This window comes from Diceros bicornis, chromosome 7 (genome assembly GCF_020826845.1).
Source record: "Diceros bicornis minor isolate mBicDic1 chromosome 7, mDicBic1.mat.cur, whole genome shotgun sequence".
Classification (NCBI taxonomy): domain Eukaryota; kingdom Metazoa; phylum Chordata; class Mammalia; order Perissodactyla; family Rhinocerotidae; genus Diceros; species Diceros bicornis.
The window spans coordinates 66,761,245-66,767,650 of NC_080746.1; the positions used below are offsets into that span (position 1 = coordinate 66,761,245).

General features: G+C 39.5%; 1 pseudogene; it reads right to left on the reverse strand.

Annotated features, from left to right (window-relative positions):
- Positions 1-4,353: 4,353 nt before the first annotated feature.
- On the reverse strand, positions 4,354-5,274 carry LOC131408848 (olfactory receptor 4D9-like; annotated as a pseudogene).
- Positions 5,275-6,406: the final 1,132 nt, after the last annotated feature.

Here is a 6,406-nt window from a genome sequence, read left to right on the forward strand (position 1 = left end):
TGAAGGGCTCATAGGGGACAAACAGGAGTCTGTCTCTTGAAGAGGTAGGAACTGAGGAAAATGAATACAGCTCCCAGTGTTTCAGCCCATTCCATTTTTTTTTTTCTAGGCAGATGGTGTGCTTGTTGTCCTATTAAGACAGACAATAAAAAGCATCATAAAGACAGAGAAGTACATTTTCTCCTTGTTTTCCATCAAACTTCTCACACGAAGAGGGATTATGAGCAGACAGATGTGTTGGCCTCATTCATTCATCAAGTATTTAACTGTGAAACATTTACTGGGCACCTACCATGCTCTAGGCCCTATGGTTCCAGAGATCCTAAAAGCAAAGAATTCCATTTTCCCTCTCATCTCATTCCCAATGTCATCTTTGACCTTATCTCCCCATAGATCTATGGATAATCTCACTTGGATATATTGCACACCTCCAACTTAAAATGCCTAAAACTGAAATGATCACTGTCATCAAGAACTAAATACTTCCCTGTCTGTAACTGGCACTATCATTCTCCTTGTTACAAGGGCTCAGTATCTCTGAATTACCTCTGACATTCTCCCTTAGCCCCCACCCCCTCCTTTTCCTTGGTCTCTGTAACCCTTCCTGAATAAATTACTTTTAGGTTTCTTGCATAATTTGCAAAGATTTTTTCATAGTTTACGTCTAGAAATTGTCAGTCCCTGCCCTGATAGTCACACTCTTGTGCAATTCCCTTCTCTTGTGTGTAGACTTGATTTAGTGACTTGCTTCCAAAGAAGAGAATACAGCAAAAGTGATAGGATGTCACTTGCAAGATGAGGCTATAAAAGACTGTGGCTTCTATCTTGCTAACACACTCTGTTTTGCTTTGTTTGCTCACTCTCTGAAATAAGCTGCTGTGTTAGAGAGACCCACAAGGCTAGGACGTGAGGATGGCCTCCAGCCAACAGCCAGTAGAGAACTGATCCCTCAGTCCAATAGCTCATAATTCTGGCCAACAATCATGTGAGTGAACTTGGAAGTGGATCCTTCCCCAGTTGAATGTTCAGATGAGACTGCAGCTCCCAGCTGACAACTTGACTAGCCTTGTGAGAGACCCTGAAGCATAAGGTTTAGCTAAGCCTTGCCTGATTCCCAACCCACACAAAATGTAACTTAAGAAATGTGTGTTGTTTTAAGTCACTACTTTTTGGGTTAACATGCTATGCACCAATAGATTACTAATATAGTACTAAACTAATAGTCTGCTTTTTTGAATAAGAGCTATGTTGACAACATTCTCTTTCAGACTTGAAAGACAAGTCATGCAACAACAATAACAACAACAAAACTCTGCAGATCCCTCCAGCGTAGTGTTTTGTAACTGGAATTTCAAAGACGCTTAAATATAGTTCCTATGGTGCTGACTATCCTGTCATCTTTAGAAAAAAAAGCTTAAACAACCTGAACTTTCATTGAATTTCTCAAGGAAGTCCAGAATGGCAGGATCACTCCTAAACCAACCAGTTTGTGTATATAGATACATTTATTTCCTTTGTGAAATATTTGTGTTATTTGAAAAATATTGTGGAAGTTTAAAATCATCCTTCCTTATATAGAAAAAAAAATTACAGTGGTAGGACCAAGTATATGCAACCTGTGTAGGATAAGCTAAAAATCATTTCCCTAAGAAAATGTCTCCACCTGGAGAAATATATAGCTTAATCCAAATAATTATTTAGTGTCATGTTGAAAGAGAAGTAAATTTAATGGTGTTCTCCTGAATTCCATCTCTTCTCCTCACTGTGTTTGATCAGAGTTTGGCATGTATGAACACTACAAGGCAGCTTCCTGGGCAACTTTTGCTGGGTCTCTGTCATTTGTAGGGTCCTGCACTTGGAACCATAAACTCTGGTTGTATAGACCTTTGGTTACTTAAAATCCTGCCCAGTCACAAAAGTTTTGCTCAAGGTAAAGCCAACAGAGAAAGAAGAAAAAAGGCTTCATTGTGAAAAGTAGGGAGGATCTGAAGACCAATGATGCCAGAGCAAAGATGGAGCTAGGTAGTAAACAGTCATTTGGTATGCAGATGGATCCAGCTGAAGACAAATTTATATCTTTATTGTAATTTTAATGCTTGGGGAAGTATGTCTAATATTATAAAATAGTTCAGAACATTTTTGAGTGATGGGCATAAAATAGAACACATGATGGAACAAACAACAAAGAAGACGACGCTCATGTCTACAGGACTTCTGCATTAATAAATATTTGTTTACAACTAGCCTGTAGAAAGCATGGGGATACGTGAGGATTGTCTGCTTGACCAGTCTTCTTTGGGCACTCTCCTCCAGTGTTCTATCTTTTGGGACCTGACTTGTCATCCTAATCCCCAGGTTTACCTTGATCACCTTTCCCAGCCTTTCAATTAAATTTCCTTTCTCCGTAACCCTTTCATTTCAGTTTGGTTCTCTGTGCATTCCAAGGGTCCAGCAGTACTTCCAGCAAACACTTCTATGTATTAAGAGAATCCTTTTAGAGGTGAAATCTTAATCCTTGTAATCTAATCCAATTGTTATTTCTTAGTAATGAGTCATATATGTGGAAGAGATTGCAAGAGTTCATCATTTTTTATGTTCTCCTCTTTTTTCTGAGCACAAAGCAAGATTACATTCTCCAGACTCCCTTGCAGTTAATTTGGGCCATGTGACTGAGAATTGGCCAGTGAAATGTGGTCAAAAGTGATACAAACTACTTTTAGGACTGGTCTGTAATCACCTCACTTCTCCCCATAATTCTTAATCTTCTCTCCTTTTCTCCATTTTCTGGATGAACGGAGAGGATTCTGAGGATCTAGAGAGAGGTGGAGCCCAAGACGAAAAAAATAGAAGCCTGTTTCTCTAAATGACTGCATGGAACAGCTCTTTCCAAAGACCAGCATTGGCCTGAGACAAGAGCAGGAAATAAACTTTTAGTGTGGCTAACTACTTCAATTTTGGGTGTTTTTGTCACAGTGTTGATGTGTCTTGTTAATCCACAAGTGCCAGCTTCTATGGTTTGTGCTTTATAATAATAGGAGACACTGCACAGTAAAGTCAGTAGATCCCAGGAAAGTGTCACCTGGATTGTTAGATAAACCTTCCCCTAGCACCATTCTCATTAGTTTCATTTCACAGAGACTAGCAAATTCTCAGATTCACTAATTAAACCTTCACGCTTTTTATTATACTTTCTTTACCTTCTAACAGATTAAGTGGGAAGTGTAAAGAAGTTCTGAGGTCTCTATGTGCAGAAAAAAATGAGAACCACAAAAAGAAATGGTAATTATGTGATGTGATGCAATGGAAGTGTGAGCTAACGCTATGGTGGTAATCATATTGCAATATATAAGTTTATCCAATCAACATGTTGTACACCTTAAATTTGCACAATGTTATATTTCAATTATATCTCAAAAAAGCATGAAAAAAAACCCAAAAGCAAGAAACAGAAACAATGAGAAATTTGGGCCTGTCCAGCCTGTGATTGGGTAATCCAGTTATATAATGGAAGTCAGTTGCTTCCCATGGGAGTGCTTAGCACCTGTCTTTGCTTAAGCTTTTCATAAATCCAGGTGAGCTGTCCACAGCCTCTACCCATCAGTGTTATTTCTTTATGAATACTCCTACTTACAGCATTAACTCCTTCTGCCCAGGAGGAAACCATGGCCTTGGCATGATTTGAGGATCCTCTCTTCCCAGTAGAAATCATGGATTTGCATTGATCAGGGGACCACAAATGGAGTTCTTCCTTCCGATTTTTCCTTTTAAATGTCAAGTACCAGTATTGACTCCATGAGTGTACTGCTTCATGGCTACGTTGAGCTCACTGTTGCACGAACGTGGCACACTCTTACACCATTCTCTCCCTCTGCACATACTGATTTCTTTGCTTATATTGTCCCTCTCAGCCTTTCTCCCCTTGAAAAGGTCTACTCACTTTGAAAAAGTCAGATGTCTTTTGAAGCTGTCAAGTAAAGTGCCTACAATATTTCCACAGCACTTTGTTCATATCTCCATCAAAGCATCTTGGAGTATGCCTGTAAGACAGTGACTGTCTTTAATCTCTCTGCAGCAGTCTGAACCCTATCACTGTCGGGCACATAATATGCGCTCTGTAAATATTTGTGGCATGAATAATTGACAGCGGATAGTGGAAGACATGAATGGGTCTCTCCTTGAAGCAGTATCACCCACGGGTCCCCAGCACATCCAAAAGGAACAATTTCTTTTAGGACTCCAAGGTATCCATAGAGGCTCCTTTGCTTTTGGCATTAATATGATCTCTTCCCATTTTGAGAAAGTGAAATTTAATATTTGTCTTTAAATTTTAGTGTTATCTCATTCGCATAGAATTTAAATCCTTTCTGAATGCCCTGGTTGTTTCTTTACTTTCCTCATGGCTGATTTCATTTCCTGATTTCTCAGGGTATGGATCATAGGACTGAACAAAGGGGAGATGACAGTGAAGGTGACAGAAATGGCAGTATCTGTAGGGAGGGCAGTGACAGACCGGGTGTAGACATAGATGCATGGCACAAAGTGCAAGATGGCCACAGTGACGTGCGGGTGGAGATGGCTTTCCTCCTGCCCTCTCCTGCCTGAGACCTCAGCATCCTCAGGATGACTGTGTAAGATATGAGGAGAAAGAAGACATAAACCAACTGACTAATCCATTATTGGAAATCGTCAGGAGCTCTAGAGTGAAGGTATCAGCGCAGGCGAGTTTCAGCACCTCTAGGACATCACAGTAGAAAATTTCAAGAACATTGGGCCCACAGAAGGGGAAGGGCAGCAACAGAGATATCTGCACGACGGAGTGGACAAAGGCCCCCACCCAGGAGGCTACAACCAGGCTAATGCGTCGTCCCTTACTCATGATAGTCATATAATGGAGGGGTTTTGAGATGGCTATGTAGCGATGAAATGCTATCACAGAGAGAGAAAATACATCTACACCTCCCAGAAGGTGGAAGAACATTTGAGGGACACAACCATTGAAGGAGATGGTTTTTCTCTCTGATAGAAGATCAGTTAGGACCTTAGGTGCTGTGATGGAGGAAAAGCAGATGTCAAGAACACATAGATTGCAGAGCAGGAAGTACATGGGGGTGTGAAGGTGAGGTTCACAGGTAACTGTAAACATGATGAGCAGGTTTCCCATCAGAGTTGTCACGTTCACCAAAAGCAAGACAAATAGGACCCAGCTCAGCCCTCAAGACTGGGTAACTCCAGGAAAATAAATTCTTTCACTCTGGCATAATTTCCTTGATCCATTGGGTCATAGATCCTTTTTCAAGTATATCTCTGGAAGTAATAATAGTGCATTTAAAGAATGGGTTATGAAATCTACTGTTGTCTTTTCTGTCACTTGAGTTTTGGTGTACTCCTGGGGAGGAAGTTCTTTTTCTATGCATGCACTGTGCCTGCAATTCTGTATGCCACCATCAGGTGGAAGATGACCCAGGTTTTTGACTCAGTCATCCCCACAGGTATGTTCTATCACTGTGGCCACTGAAACGCAGGTGACATGTCCGTGAACCTATTCAATTGTACTTTTACTATAAAATATGACAAAGTAATAAATAATAAGCATAAATTTCACATGAAGAATTTTTGTTCACAAAAGACATCATTATGAGAATTAAAAGATAACCCCCAAATGGAAGGATATTTACAATACATGTAGCTGAGAAGAGATTCACATCCAAAATCTAAAAAGACTTCTACAAATCAGTAAAAAAAGGTAGACGACCAAAGCAGAAAACGGCAAAAGACACAAACTAAAACTTTACAAAAGAGCATATTCAAATGCCAGTTCAACTTCGTTAATTATCAGAGAAATGCTAATTAAAATTACAGCAAGAAACTACTACCTGCACACCAAAAAGGCTGAACTGAAAAAGATGAAAAATATCAAGTGATGGTGAAGATGTGGAACAATTGGAACTCTCATACACTGCTAGTGGGTGTGTAAAATTGGCATAACCACTTTGCTATTTGATTATATATATGCTAACAGTATATAGCTATATCTATATCTTTATATCTATATATCTATACCCATATCATTGTATCTTAGGATGGGTGTGTATACACACACACACACACACACACACACACACACACACACATATATATCTCAAGAACAATCTATTCCACTCCTAGGAAGTATGTGCATATGTTATGTCCACCAAAAGACATATCCTAGAATATTCATAGCAGCACTGTTTGTAATTGCCTCCAACTGGAAAATGACACAAATTTCCATCAGCAGTAGAAAAGACAAATATGTTGTTTAATTCACACAATACTATACAGCAATGGGAATGATCTATACTACATGAAACAATATAAATGAACCATACAAACATAATGTTGAGCCAAAACATCCAGGCACAAGAGTGCT